Source organism: Coffea eugenioides, chromosome 5 (assembly GCF_003713205.1).
Source record: "Coffea eugenioides isolate CCC68of chromosome 5, Ceug_1.0, whole genome shotgun sequence".
NCBI classification, from domain to species: domain Eukaryota; kingdom Viridiplantae; phylum Streptophyta; class Magnoliopsida; order Gentianales; family Rubiaceae; genus Coffea; species Coffea eugenioides.
In genome coordinates, this window is record NC_040039.1 from 18,639,930 (window position 1) to 18,656,946 (window position 17,017).

A 17,017-nucleotide genomic window follows, 5' to 3' on the forward strand; every position below is an offset into this window, starting at 1 on the left:
TCATCAGTTGAGTGGCCCTTTTGAAACAAAATTAATTTAATACCCAAAAGTAATTGTGTAGTTCAGCAGCTATTTAAGTTTTTTGGCCTCATTATTAGAGGAATTTGCTCTTGAGGAGCGTGTTTGACATGTGTATATCATTTCGCTGGGTTACGAATGAAATCAAATGGAGTGGCCACCATTATGTGGATCATGTGAGTTCGGAGGCCATTTTAAAATAAAAGGTAGTTGAATGACCAAAAGTATATTATCATGATTTTTTTGGCCTAACAAAGGGAGAGTTTCTAACATAAGGGGCATTTGCAGTTTTCAAGCATAATTGAATTCACAACTATAAACAAATATTGTCGCATGGATGGCTGGACCTTCTCTAGAAAACAACGTTGTTTCAATACTGTTCCGATAAAGAAAATATTGAAAACCATCCTTATTAGCAGAACCAATGTTTTAAAACTCGAACCGTTAATTGAACCGGTGAAGTGTTCGGGTCAAGTTTCAACCGGTCGCACCGGTCAACCTTGGTTCAATGAATTTTTTAAAAATAATTTATATAAATATATATATGCACAAAATAAGACATGCAATGGACTAATTTAAAACTTTATATGATGAAAAGTTTAATATTTTCAAAAAACTTAGATTTTCAAAAATAAATTTTTTAAATTGTAAGTTGAAACAAACAAATTTCATCTCAATCTCAGTTATATCTACCAAAAAAATAATCTTAAATCCCACCCAACAATATCACAATATTTTAAAATTATACAAAATTCACGTCTATGGGAATTAGACATTGTGAGTTCAAATTTTAATTCACGTTTTTGGAATTTAGAGATTGCATCTTAAAAAAAAAGTTTGGAGTTTGGAGGAAGTCAGGAGAATCGAAAATAGAAATGCAAACTTGATAAGAAACAAAAAAATGAGATGAAAGTGAATGATTGTGACATTTAATAATTAGTTTTTATGGTTAAATAAAAACAATTATTTTTAAAAAAAATTCAATTTAATAGACAAAAACAAAATTAAAAGATGGAAGAAAATATCAATAAATTAAAACTAAAGATGTTTGATCAAAAAGGGGTGATAAAAGAAAAGAGGAGAGAGAGAGAGAGTTGAAAATTATAAAGAAAAAGTTATGAGAGCATGAGATTTTGTAGGGAAAACGGAGGAAAAAAGATGGAGATTTATTTTTATATAAATGTTGTATAAAAGAGACCAAGTGGATATGATGGTGTAATGGTTACTATGTTGGTCTTGTGTAGCAAAGGTCTCGAGAAACCGAAAATTGGCGGGTTGACCCGGTTTACCGGGTTGGACCGGTCAAACATTGAGCAGAACACACCTCTCCTTTCGGTCAAGAAATTTTCATCTATTACAAAATCTACCCCGTCCAAAAATTCTCCCACCAATCTCTATCCTATCAAATTCAAATTACTAGACAGGAGGTCCTCCTCCCTCTCCTGAAAAAAGTTGTTTGAGAGGTAATTTTCAAAGCTTTCTATTTCATCCCTCAACAAAAAGATTTATTCATCCTATTAAACTCAAAATGAGAGAGATGAGATCTTACCTCAAAGTTTCTTGAGAAACAAACTCATGTTTTAGGACACTTTCTCATATTTGGGAAAAAAATAAACTTGACTAGCAATTGAAAGTATGATACAAGTTGGCACATTTCAAAATTTAATAGAGGAAAAGAATGAAGGTACAGCATATTTGACCATATTATGGTCGATAAGTTCTAATTTTGGTTAATGACAGTATGTAGTATTATTGAATTGGCAGATAAGAGCATTGCAATCATGGATTTAGTGTTAGAATAATAGGTTTTCACCTCAAAGGAAATTATATTTGTAACCAGTATTGCTATGCAACAACGAGTATGAAAGTTAAATGTACAATGCTAAGTCAAGTATAATAGCATATTAATTTTTTTAGGAACTTATGCATAAGTCGGAATAATAATTTATTACAAACAATTAAAATCGCCTATCCGAATGTTTAATATATGTCATGAATTAAGAAGTAGATTATAAAGCATTCATCTATAAGTATTTTGCTAGCAGTCTCTGAAGATGTTTCTACGGACCAATTACTTGATTTAGAACTATGTAATAGTGTTAAAACAATAAAAGATATCAGCACAAAGTGGAGGAATAATGAATACGCTTATAGCTATTTATTGTTATTAATGTACATAGTGGTCAACTTTGCTAAAGATATTAAAAACAATGAAAGATCAAAGTATTATAATCAGAACTCCATCAGCAACCAAGGCTCCAATATTTGCTTGCTCAATCACTCCGATTTGAAGGAAGAGTGTATTAGAATAATTGTCTAGCATGTGTTTTCACATATTAAAGTGTCAAATTGACAATCTTGTAAAAATCGTTGGCAACACACACCAGCATTCATTGACCATAACTTTGGTGTCCCACCCATTCAAAATTCCCTCCCCGTCGGGGCAGTTCTCTATGCGGTCGGCTTATGAGCTGGTAAGAAAGAGGAAGGTCTCGTTATTGGTGTTGGAATCCATTTGGAACCCCCTGCTGCCGCTCAAAATCTCGTTCTTGGCATGGAGAACTTTAAATAATTATCTTCCACTAGATACAATTCTACAGCAACAAGGTGTATCCTTAGTTTCTAAATGTCATTGTTGCGCATCAATGGAGACTCTGCGGCATCTGTTTTTCGACAGTAATGTGGCCTGAGAGGTATGGGAATATTTCCATGATATATTTGGAGTCCCATATATGAGACATTCATGCTTGACTGCGGTAATCATGCACTAGACGTTGTTATCACCTAAGGGACACCCACGACATGTTAGAAGTTTAGTGTTGTTGCTAATATTATGGTTTATTTGGCATAGTCGGAATGCGGCAAGGTTTGATGGTGGTATAATGGAGCCGGGGGGCATTGTTGAAAATGTGATGAAGAGTCTAAAGCATGTGGAGGCTGCCAATACGATCACAAGGGAGCAGTTGGAGGGGGATTTTGATTTGATCGTGGCTCCTTTCTTCAAGTGTTGCCCTAATACAAAGCGTAAGTGCATTGTGGTGAAATTAAAGGCGCCTGGAATTGGGATGCTGAAGGTAAATACTGATGCCAGCGTGCTTAATGGGATAGCAGCCGGAGGAGGGATTATTCGGGATCATTGGGGGAAGTTTATCGCAGCCTTTTATAAGGAATTTGGAGAGATGCAAGTTCTGGAGGCAGAGGCATGGGTTCTAATACTCAGCTTGGAGTTATGTGTGCAAATGGGGATATCTGGGATTCAAGCGGAGGTGGATTCAAGGCTCTTGTATAAGTTGGTCGTAACGAATGGCTCGGCAAGGTGGCCCCTGTGCAATGTCATTCGCCGAATCCAGTCCGTTCTCTAGAGTCTTGATAGGTCGCTAGAGTGTATTTATAGAGTAACCAATGCGGTGGCGGATTCTTTAGCTGGCCTGTAGAATGGTGGCTCATGTTTTTTTGGGTCTATGTTGTAGCTACCCAAGGTTACTCAAAATTTGGTCCATTTGGACAACTTTGTTTGCAAAGCTGTGAGAGCTGTAAATGTAAGGGAGTAGTGCTCTTTATTTATAGCTCTCTCATGTACCAGGCAACAATTCGGATTTCCTTGATTTAAAAAAAAAAAATACAGTCAACTCCAACTATAATGTTTCTTAAGAAATTTCTGAAGGCTTCTTTAGTAGCATGTCTCAAGAATGACAGGAAAAAAAATTCTAAAATAAATTAAGTAGAATATAAATTCCTTGGCTAACAACTAAATAAAAAAAAGAAAATATAAAAATACAAAAGGAAATATAGGAAATTAATATTAGCCAAAGGAAAAACAATAGCCTGAAAAAAGAGAGGAGTAATTTCTTAGAATTTCCCATACTCCTTTTCCTCAGAAACTCTCTCTTTAAACCTAAATGTAAATGTTAAAGGGAATTGAAGAGCATCTTAGATGAATATTAGATTCCTTATTACAACAAGAATCCAAAGGCTAAACTATATAGCAGCTTCAATGAGCTTAAATCATCAATATTTAAAAACAAAAATATAGGAAAATTCTAAACCCTAATTGAGGCATGTTAATTACCCTCCTATAGGTGACAAGTGTTTATTTTACATGGTTTAGTAGGTTATTATGTGCTTGTTTTGTGTGTTTTAAAAACTTTTATGAGTGTTTTAACTAGGGATTTATGTACATGCATGGAATTAGGATTTGTTATTACATTTTGTAACTTTTACAAATTCATTGGCCAATTATTCATGTATTGTAGGAACTTGGGACATGAAGATGATTCTCAAGGAGGCAGGCATTGATGCTACTCTTTAATGATCTTGAAGTACAACCTTGTGGTGGGTTTTAATGATCTTGAAGTACAACCTCTTGTAGAAGCAAGAGGTATCAGGAAGTATAGTAGAGGTGGAGCTGAAATGGAAGAGGCAGATGCAATCCGACAGGGACTAATAATGGCCAAGGAAGCTGGATGGCAAAGAATAGAAATGCAATCTGATTGCAAAGTTGCCATTGAACAAATCCACAAGAAAGGTAGGGAGGAAACACCAATTGGCACCATAATGGAAGATATAAAACAATTGAGTGGCATGTTCCAGTACTGTTCTTTTTCTTTTGTTTATAGGGATGGAAATAGATGTGCTCATCAACTGGCACAATTTGCAACTAAACTTGTTTCCAATGTAATATGGAAACAAAGTTTCCCTCTGTGGCTCAAAGAGAGTATACAGGAGGATAATAGGACAAATGTCCACTTTTGTAATTAACATCTTGTATTAGCAAGATCACTATATATACAAAGAGAATACCGTTTGGACAAAAAAAAAATACATGTGGACCACAATAAAAGGCCATAAAGTAACTGCAATTTAATATGATTTATGTCTCCTATAGAGTTGCTATATATCCTGTACAAAAACTCAAGAAGAGTATTGAGTTTGAAATCTAATATTTTGCCTTCCAAATATTACAACCCGAAAATGTAAATAATTCATGCATTTATGAATTAAATTCATGAAATCGTACTAATTAAAATTCGCACTAATTAGAAGCTAAAAATGAACCATAAATTCTCCCGAGACAAAAAGTTTTTATTACAAGATTGCTTATTGATTCTTGTCCCATAGCTATTTCTAACAAAATTTTTTTACAATAATCAAACACTATATAAACTGCTTCGTTGGTTTATTCCACTAATAATGATTAGATTTGGCTTTAAACTCACACTTAAAAAAGTTTCAATCACCCTTAAGTTTTATATCTTATCTTAAAACTTGAAACTTACATTATTCTTGAAAAACTTCATTAAGTATTATTTTCAAATATTTCAAAAACTCAATTTCGTGTTTTACTATGTCATGCAGTATCAGGGGATATTGACCTCATGCAATCTCGAGGTGCTTTTATTGAAATAAAAATATATATTACTTGAAAGTATAAGAATAAATTGTTAAATGATAAGGTTAAATCAAAATTTTGACAAAGTATTGGAAACTTGGTTTTAATTGCAAGGTTAACAATTCTTGAAATTTTGTTGACTCGTGTTTAAGCCAATTCTTGCTTACATAACAAAGAAATGGCATTTTCATAAATTTGATTGTAGTTTGAATCCAAAATTTCATCAAAAACATTGTACCTCTAAGATTATCAAGAGTGCAGTTTGACTTAGATCCCTAAAATTTTATTCATTACAAAATTGTACAACACTTCCCAAAAAAGTTATAGTTGTACAAGAAGACCAATAAAAGCATTTATGCTGAATAGACCTTTATAGAACTATCAAAGAATTTGAGAAACATAAAATAATTACTGATGTGTACATGAGATATATATTTTGCATATTGTGGCTAATGCACATATGATTAAGACATAAAACAACTAAAAACATAACTAAGGAAAATTACCAAGACCTTTTTTTTGGTTAATGTTTGCTATTTTAATAAGGAAAGTTAATTTCCCAAAAGGTTAGTTTTGCCTTCTTTTGTGTTTTAGTTCCCTCCCAAGCTTTATATTTTAGGTTTGAACAAGCAAAACGATAAGGATAGGCAATAACATAGATATCTTCCATATAGACATACGAAAAAAGTAAAAAGAATGAAAGCGCACCTCTTATTCCCTTCCAAAAGTTCATGCCCAAATTTTAAATCTTGAGAAGAGTACCATACAAAGAGAAAGAAAACAACGCCAAAAAAGTGATGGCTCTCTAGGGCTCCTCTTCGCCTCTCTGACTGGTAATTGCAATTATAGCACAAGGTATACTTGAGAGTTCAAAAGAGTCCTTCAGATCAAGTCAAAGGTATGTTTTATTTTTGACATCACATATCCAAGAATTGATTTTCGATGTAACTAATGGTGGGTTTTGTTTCATAGTAGCTTTTTATGTTGGTTTTGTTTAATAATATATTATGGATTGTTACCTGATTAATTTAACATTAATTCCATTTGAAAAGAACGGGGGTTTCAAAGTGTTTTTTGTTTATTCACTTCAATATTTAATAGTTGTTTAATACTTTGGTTGCTGGTTCGTGGAATAGAAGTGCTTCCTTTGCTATTTGCTCTTTGTTCCGGACTCGGGGATGTTTGAAAGCACTTTTTTGCTGTGGCTTGGTCATGGCTGTATGTGCTAGAAAAAAATCCCAAAATTATCTCTTCTTCTAATTTTAATATCTTTCTAATTTTTCGTAAAAAAAATCCCAAAATTATTACTTGCATATGATTATGGATGATTGTAGGTGAACTTAAGAATGCTACCAGTTACGTATCATGGTAGGCCAACCAATTCAACTCCAAATGGGAATAATTCATTATCATCCCAACAAGTGGGTGACACCACGCTATCTCGTATACCTCCTGAGAGTGCAGGTAACAATATTTTTTACAACTGATAAATATTTAAATGAGTAATTGATGTATATTTACATTTATTTAACATATTATGTTATCTTTTTTTATATGTAGATTCCACACCAAGAAACAAGGGTCGTGGTACAACACGAGGATTAGGACTTAACAAGTTAAATAAGGCTAACAAAAATAAGTTAGCTGTTCTCATTTCACTGGATAAAGGGAGATCGGTTAATAGATGCAATCTGCTAAGCTATCTAGTGAGCTTGGAATTATAGCGTGAGCACATTCCGGTTCTTGTTAAGTGGAAAAATTTGAAAGATGAGGACAAGTTGCCAGCATTTGATCATCTTGAGGTATGAATACTATTTTAGTACTTGCTTTATGTTTGATCTCATTCATAACATTGATCAAGAATATTATATTTAATTATATTGAGTTTTGGAAGATGAACCTAGACATTAATTCGGATGATCAGACCAAAAAAAAGGTAGAGCTCTTACTCCAAGGAAGAAGTAGGGATCAATGGTACAAACTGCATAAACATTTTCAAAATTATGCCTCACTTGAAGAAGCACATCAAAACAAACCTGATAATATCACTCAAGAGCAATGGAAGGATCTTTGCACAAACTGGTCGAATCCCAAAATCATAGTAAGATATCCCTTTAAGTACCTTTTTTTTACCCAGTCTTAATTTAGTATTCAATAGTTTGGCCAATTCACCTAATTGGCTAGTTACAATTCCTATAATACAATGTATTAATATTCTATTGTATTACTTTGTTTCATAGGCAAGGTGTGCACAAAACGAGAAAAATCGAAAAAATTTAGAAATATTACACAACCAAGGGTCGCATCATTTGTTGTAATCCGCAAGGAGCTGGTAAATGCTAAGTGATAAACATATTTTAATATTGCTATTAATATATTCTCTAACTATAGTTTCTTTATTTTAGAGTAAGAAAGAATTCAATGATGGTGAAAAAGTTGATAGGATCACACTCTTCAAATATACTCATTATAATGAGACAAAAGGATGGTCAACCCCATTGTCAGAGCCAAAATATGTAAGTATATTAAAATTCATTATAAAAAAGAATAATGGGTTTTCCTTTTTTAACAAATTCATGTATAGAGTTCCTTTAATTAAAAATTTAACTTTACTAACATCTTTTGTAGAATGAAATGATAGAACTTCGGGAAAATGAAGAGGGTAATCCTATTTCTCCAGATCAAATCGTTGATCAAATTCTTTGGAAGAAATCAAGGTATATCAAGGGACTTGGTTATGGTCCACAACCAATATCCACATCATCTGTTTCAATGCGTGAAGAGAATAAGAAACTTGAAGAAACACTTAAAGAATGTCAAGTGGAACGTGAGCTACTGAAAGAACATTTAGAGTTGGTAGAAAGTAAAATGCGTCAAATGTCATCTTTGATGGAAAAGCATGGTAAACTGTTGGAGAATTTTTTTGGGGTTGAATATGCTTCAATTCTTGGCAATGGTTAGTTTCTTATATTTTGTTGATTTTTTTGAATTCTTTTATGAAAAAAGAGAAGTTTGAAATATTTCTTGTTTTAGTTTTTAATTTGTATTACTTTTGTCAAAATTTTTATATTTCAACAAATATATTTTTCATCTACTAATTAGTAGTAGATTTGAGAAAGAGGAGCTTGGATGCTGAGACAAGCTAACCATGGAGATTAAGCTTTGGTCTTAATTTTGATAAGGACTTTTAATAATTCAAGACTCTACTTCTTATAATTTTAATTTATTTTTACAAATCTTGGAACACTTGTGTAGAGAATAACTTATTAGTATTGTTCTATGGGTTCAATTGTTTTGAATAATATTATTGCAACTTTGATATTCAGTAGATTCAAATATATGCTAAATAGTAGATTTTTTTGTATTGTTCAATTTAATTTATTGTCTTATACCACATTTTATTATGTTGTGTATAAGTATCAAGTAAAAAAATTGGTGACAAAAAAATCACGTAATAGATCATAAACCAAATGCTCAAAAATCTACTACATTTCTTTTATTATAGTGTAATGGTTTAAGCATATGCTACACAAAAAAAAAATCATATTCAAATTCATATAATCAACTACGAATGTTTTTGTAGTAGAATGGTCTTATACTTGGTTACACAAAAAATCATAAGAAAATTTTTTGCAATCGACTGGGATTTTTTTAGTAGGGAAATATCTTGAGAATAGGCTACGCAAACCATTGTAGCCAAATATTTTTTAGTTAGCCACAATTTTTTTTCTGTAGCATAATGATTTTAGAAATGGGTACAAAAGAAATCGTATCCAAATATTGAACGATCGACAACAATTTTTTTTGCAGCTGAATGGTTTGAGATTTGCCTATGTAGTAGATCATAGCACATAGTTCTACAATTTGCTATGATTTTTTTCATAATAGAACACTTTAATATTCAACTATGCCAAAAAAAAAAAAAACGTAGCCGAATGTTAAACAATTGCCTGCGATTATTTGTGTAGTGAAATGTTATCATAATTGGTTACCAAAAAAATTGTAGCAATATTGAGGTAATTGGCTATGAAAAATTCATAGTTAAAAATAAGATTTTTGCTAGAAAATCGGTGGACTTGAAGGCAAAATCTAAGGTTTTTTTGCTACGAAAATGCATTATTTGCTATGAAAATAAATATCTTTTCTGACATACAATTTTGTCACAAAAGATATTGAAATATGTCTGTAGTTTCTTATTACCTAACTGTGATTTGTGTAAAAAGTATTGGAACATAAGATGAAACTAATTCTTATTGATACATGAAATAGGTCACCTTGTTACAAGGAGAAAGTTCATTCACTAGACAAGGTTGAATACTTGGTAGTTGATTAGCAAATTGCGTGATTAATGATCATAAGTTAGTTGTTCCTCTTTGGACACTACAACAAATTTGGTCTTAGGCTATGAAAAACATTGTAGCCAAAGAGTCAAAAATCATCGTCTTTAATAATTAACTACGAAAAATTATCATTGTCAAAATCGTAATAAAAAGTTCAACTATTTCCTACGATTCCCATTTTCGTAGCCCAAAAGATTAATGTTTTTACATCCAGAATCATGACAATGTCCCCAGATCTTATAACTCTTCCGTTAATTCTATCTTGACATGCTGCAACAACAAAATTACACTAGTAACCACATCAATTTGTCTGAGTTCTTAGCATCCATTAGTAAATTTGAGAAATAAAAGGTTTTTGACCATACTTACAATTTAAGAGGTGAGTAAATAGTTAAAATAGAGAAAATAGAAGTATCAAAAACTGTAACTTGTAGAAAAGTTACAATCTATTTTACAACACACTCATGCTAAATTAAACCCAGCATCCGTAATTAGCAAAAATTTCAATAAGAAAATTATAGTGACTTGAGATAGATTTGCTTCTAAAAAACATTTATTTTTCTAGAAAAAGACTTATGAATTAACAGGGGTTGAAATTTTATACTACACAAGATATCGGGATGAAATTACTAATAAATTTCAACCTTGCAAGTCTAGCAACTCATAGGTATTAATATGATCAACTAAAATTGTAGTTTCAGCCTTGCAAATCCAACAATTTCCTTCTTATAAATCAAAATTTAAGTTCTTTAGCTGGAGCTGATTCTAGGGAGTCCTTAGTTTATGATTCTGTCCTTGATCTTCCTCAGATGGTTAGAGGAGATATTAATTTAGATATGTTTGGTTTTCCTAGTTTTCGTAGAAGTAGAAATTGAAAACTTGGACCTTGGTTGCTATACTTGCTTTGTTTACTCGGTAACGGAGTCTGGAGGTAAGGTTTTGTCCCCCTCTATGTATTTTTAATTTCCTATAATAAAAGCTGGGTTGGCATCCCAAACCCGTGTACGGGGTTTGCCAGGAAAAAAAAGTTCTTTAGTTGAGTATAAATACAATAGTTAATAAAAGTTCATATAATCTTAGTTACAAAGAGGATGTTTATCAACTTAATTTTCACTATTAATCATAACAAAAATGAAGAAAAAAGAAATAAATGTTATGAAACAACTAAAAGTGTGGATGTCCCTTTGTATTCCAAAGAGGATTAGTTCATGATTTATGGCTACATTATGTATAGAAATTACAATCCTTAAATCTATTCATGTAGTGGAGAAACCGTTTCATAGGTTTCTTCATATTCTTGTAGTAGTGGGTATTTAATAGGATTAATGTACCTTTAATCTTGTAGTACCTATAAATAGAGGTACATTGACACCCTTTGTGAGGACTTTTGTATTTGTTGGAATATAAGAATATCATTCTCTATTTCTCTACTTCTTTCTCTAATACCTCCATTCATACTATAGTACTTTATTAATTTTACAACACGTTATCAGCACGAGTCTTTACTTCTGAGTGAAAAAAGGTGAAAACTGAGCCTCTACCTTGAGTAAAAGTGAAATACGAGACTCTATTGAAATTCTACTAGTGTCAAATCAACTGTTGGATATTTTCTCGAGTAAGTCTTGACTGCTTATTGAGGTAAATTTCTTACTCACAAATTTATTTCAATTTGTTATGGTTAACCTTTGAATGATTGCAAAATACAAGTGTCTACTACTGAGCAATTACTAAACACGCACATATACTCTTTGACATCTTTGAGGTAATATTTCATCTTGTAATTCTAATTATTTATCTTTAGAATTATTTGTTGTAGATACTTATATTCTGAAGCAATGAATTTTGGAGATGCTATTATAGAAAATCAATTATATTTGAGAATCCACTTTTCCTTTGAAATATTTTAAGAAAAAGATTCGACCACCCAAAGATGGTCATTCTTTAACGAAAATATTACGCCACCAGAAGATGGCCATTATTTCAAACTCTGGTATGATAAATTTACTTGTTTCTGCCAGTACACAATTTTGTTATGTTTAGAATTATTTCTTAATTGAAAATAATATTCTCTACATATTTCTCGAATATGCTCTTGTAGTAGCAATATTGGGAGAAATTTTGAGAAGTATTCTGTACTTATTGCATGCTAGTTCTAGTCCATTCCCAGAAGTGAATGTGACTAAATTTCAATTTACTAGTTATGGTTGCTGCCATGACTATGATTTTGGTAAATATGTATTTTACTATGACGAAAGAAAAAGTTACCACTTGAAGTGGGATAATAATGATAAGGACAAGAAAGTAAGGATTCTAAAGATAAATGTCCCGAAGTACATTTGACGAATCAAAAGTATAATAGCATTTTCACATGAAAAATTTCTTTAAATGCCCTAAAGGTATATGATGATTGATTTAATTTATGATAGTAATTGACTTTTCTTCCTGAAGAAGAAATGGATGTTAAATATTTGGGATCAAAGGATTATGGTGGTGATATTTGTCCCATAAGAATTATGGCAATAATGATATGTGTCTCATTAATAAATGCTACTATATACACTATTTTCCAACAAAAGAGACAAACACAATCAGTGGTAGTGTTTAAGTGCTTGAAAACTCCAGAAGAGCCACTGCTATATTTCTCCTTGTAGGAGAAAGGTTTATATAAATAAAGCACTACTTTTTACCATGTCTCGAAGAATTTATTGAATTTGAATATCCGTCGAAATGGATATCAAATTGAGACATTAAATGAGACAATAATAGTGATCATGTTTAGAAATCAAATGAGATAAAGGTTAATTATATCATAAAAATCATTCGAGAGAGAAATGGTTATCGATATAGTTGTCTTCATTCTCATTTGATTTATAATCATCACTTGCAGTAAATCAGAATTTTACTGATCCCAATGGATATATGATTTGGTAAAAGTGAGAATATTTGAGAGTCGACAAGTATTTATACATACCCCCTTTATATTATATATGGCTCCAAAAGAAATTTAAAATTTATGTCGGGTATGAACTACCTTTTATGATTAAATATTGTAAAATATTGATGAGTGATCTATTGAATGATTTATTTATTTTGATGAGCTACGATTCCCGACATTAGGGGGAGGAAAGATCAATCGAAAGGAAATCATCTGAAAAATTGAATTTTCTTGATCCTCATACAAAATAATGTGAACTAGAAGTTCAAGAAATTCTTCATTTGTAGAAAGTTGCAAATCAATTGTCAAATATATTTATCGATTCCAAAAGAGTCATTAAATCAATTATTCCTGCAGGAAATACTCTGGTTAAAATTGATGTCCCTGAAAGACATGCACAAGTGCTGCAAATAAATTTAAGGCCGGCCTACCTAAATAAGGTATAAATTGATTTCAAATATCTTCGAAGATTAAATAAATGTCATGACAAAATTTAACCTCTTGAAGAGGTCGCTCCTGAAGAGCCAACTCCTGAAGAGAATGAAATAATAGAAAATTTAATTGGAACCTAATGAAATGTAGCACTTGATATTATAGAAGTTGATGAGGATCATGAATCTAGATCGCTTGATAAATGTCGGTATAGAAATGATTGGCCAAAGCGAAAAGATGCGATCCAATCTGAATTGGATTTATTGGTTAAAAAAAAAAGTTTTTGGACTTGTAGTCCAAACACTTGAAGGTGTAAGCCAGTAGGTTGTATGGTATTTGTGAGAAAAATGAAATTGTGAGATATAAAGCAAGACTTGTAACCCAAAGATTTTCACAAAGGCCTGGATTTGATTATAATGAAACGTATTCACCTGTAGTGGATGCTATCACATTTAGATATCTTGTGAGTTTTGCAGTACATGAAAAACTAGATATGCGTCTAATAGACATCATTACTGCATATTTATATGAAAATCTTGAAAATGATATTTATATGAGAATCCCCGAAAGATTCAACATGCCTGAAGCATGCAAATCAAATTCTACAGATATTTGTTCTATTAAATTACAAAGGTCTTTGTATGGGTTCAAACAATTTAGACGTATGTGGTATAACCGTCTCAATGAATGTCTAACTAAAGAAGGTTATAGCAATGATCCAATATGTCCATGTGTTTTTATCAAGAAAAATGGGTCAAATTTTGTGATAATTGCTGTATATGTTGATGATCTAAATTTGATTGGAACTGTGACGACCCCACTTCTCCCAAGGGCGAACCCAAGGGTATCGGCGGGCCGCCTGCCTAGCTCGCGCCAGGACTCAAAACTTAAAGCAATAAAAGCCAGAAAATCCAAAAGAGTACTATACATACTATATACAATCCCAAAAGAGTTATAATTACATTCTCCAAAAGTACCTGCTCTTACTATTACATCCGTATACTTACAACCAAAACCAAAAGGGAGACCCTAAGAAGGGTCCTAATACAAACCACCAGAATAAAAACAAACATCCTAAAAGTTCAACTATTACAAGCCAATCTACTAAACTAGTGTATGAGCCCCAAACGTACCCGCGTCGGCCCCTGCTAAGGAAAACAAACGGAATGGGGTAAGCTAAAAGCTTAGTAAGTAAACAGGGGCAAAAGCGTAAATTTCACGTAGCAACATTTACACAGTAAGAGTAAAGCAAAAGCAGAAAAGTAACATCACATAATAAGGATACGGGTGGCTCCAAAGCCAATTCATTTGCCATGCTTGATCTCCTGTCGACACTCCGTCGACCATAAATAAGGTCCGTAGAACTTCACTTGTACACCCACCGACACCTTATCACCCTCACTGGCCAGTCACCTCACAAACTTGCCCAGGCGAACGAAATCACAAACTTGAGCTTTAATCATAAGCTCGGGTCACAAACTTGGTGACCTCAAACCAAGTTGGACTGACTTCGACCAAGCCCTAACCGGCTCGAATAGTCCATCTAGGTATTGAGTTCAACCGCAAACTCACAAAATTCACAAAAGTATTCAAAAGTCACCCCGAGCCACAAGCTCAAGGGTTTTTGTTCCAAAATTTCTCACATACATATGTCATGTACAAATTGGTGCGTAAATTAGGGTCTAGATCGAGTGCGATAAAGTACACCCTCGCCTAGGTACCCTTTTTACACATAACGAAACACATAAACAACTAACACATAAGAGCGGCCTGAATACTTACTCAAAATACCAAAAGTAGTATAAAGGCGGAATTCACTTTGTGTGTTGGCTAGTAGTGGGCCCCACCGGCACCGCCTAGCTCACCACTGTCTGAAATCGAAGATTATGTCACAATATATCACAAACGGCAACTAACGTACTTGAAATAAGCCAAACGGCAAAATTGGCACGCGCAAGTGCGGAAACGGCAAAACGGCCGCACACGTCCGCGCAGAACGGCAAACGGAAATGGCCAAGTCGGCCATCTCAAACCGTTTTGGTCAAAATTTAGGCTAGGAATATCAGATCAAGGTACATGAGGTACCGTTACGAAGCTAAGAGGAAGGGCTACAATGTTCATGAAGACATCGCAACCCAGATCTCAATGGGTATAGGTGAAAATTGCGTGAAACAGTTCCAGCTGTTTCATTGCGAGTTACCAAACAGGCCCTGTTTGCAAGGCCGTAACTCACGGCTCAGAAATCGAAATTAAGAAATTCCAAAGGCATTAGAAAGCTGAGACATAAGGCTAAAACTTTCATGTTATGGCCAAGACCTGAATCTATTCAGAACAAAACAAAATTCGAGTGCCAAAGTACCCGTCAGAACTGTCCAAATACAAGGCAGTTCTGACGAGCGATATTGTTTTGATCATAACCGGAGCTACGGAACTCGGTTTTCGACGTACTTTATACCGTTTCGAAGCTGAGATCAAGATCTAAACTTCTTATGAAGGAGTCGGCACCCAGATCGAACTCTATAAAAATCGAAAAGTCATGGGCAGAAACAAAATCAGAAAACGCGTAGAACCAGAGGGTCAAAACAGGCTTGAGCATTTCGTCGATAACTCAGGCTACGCTAATCCGATTGACCTGAAATTTTGCAGGCATACTCAGGTCTCAAGGGGCTACGACTTTCATGTTTTACGAAACTTCTGAAGCAGCACGGAACATTAAGAAAAATGGAGCTCAAGTTCAGGTTCTGGGTTGCCCTGTTTACCCATTTTGCCGGTTTCAAATGTCGCAAACATATGGTTCGTTTTCATGGTTCTTATGCAGGTTTTTCAACCACTTTTGTACCAAATAAACACACATATACTAATATCTAACTGGCCTACAAATGGTCCGAAATTCCCCTCCCAAGTCAATACCAAATTTAACAATCATCAACCACAATCCCTAACCAAATTTCATTTGCACCAATGAACTTAATCCAACCTCTCACTAACCAAACTCTATCTCACTAACCATAAGCTAAGCTAAATTAGCCTAATGGAGTTTAGGGTTTCTTAACCCAAATCAGCTTTTTGCAAGTAACCAACCAAATCAAGTGAGGCAATTCATCAAACATAACCACTACAAGTCCATTTCTCAACTAAAACAAGTAAGGAAAGCATTAGCAAGAAACCCAAATTCTTTCCTCTTCTTGGCCGAATTTTCAGCAACCAAATAACACTAAAATTAACCAAAGTACTCCATAAAAACATGTGATAGGCATAAGAGGTACCACAATCAAGCACAACTAGGGTCCTATGCCAAAATAACCACTAGTTCATCAAACAATAATCAACTTAAGTCTTCAAATAGACTTTCTTACCTTTGATTCAAGCTTTGTAGATGATCACCCACAACAATCAAGTGCTCAAGTTGTTTCTCCAAGGTCCAAACTCAAGATTGAAGAACAAAAATGTTGCACCAAAGCAAGCTTTCTTTTTTCTTCTCTTCTCACGGCTCTCACTCTCTCTCTCGGCTCTTCCTTTCTTTTTTTCTTAGTTTTGTTTTCTCTTGTTTCTTATAAGTTGTAAGACAACATATAGTCAAAGCTTTGGGAGATATTTCTTATAGCTAACCAATCACAAAAATGCTTTATTTGTTGTTTTCACCCTTGCACTTCAACTTTCTCTTTCATATACATTTTCCCTCAAACATTTGATAACCTTTCAATTTACTCCATAAGTCATAACTTAATCTAATCTAAAACATATCATCACGCTTAATTATTTCACTAATCACTTTCTCATCTTAGTCACTTACACTTAAGCATACTTTATCCCACATAAAAGTAGTTAAACAATAACTTTTTTGTCAAGGACAAAATTAGGTTTAAACCCACTTAAAACTTCTAATAAATCATAACATTAGGG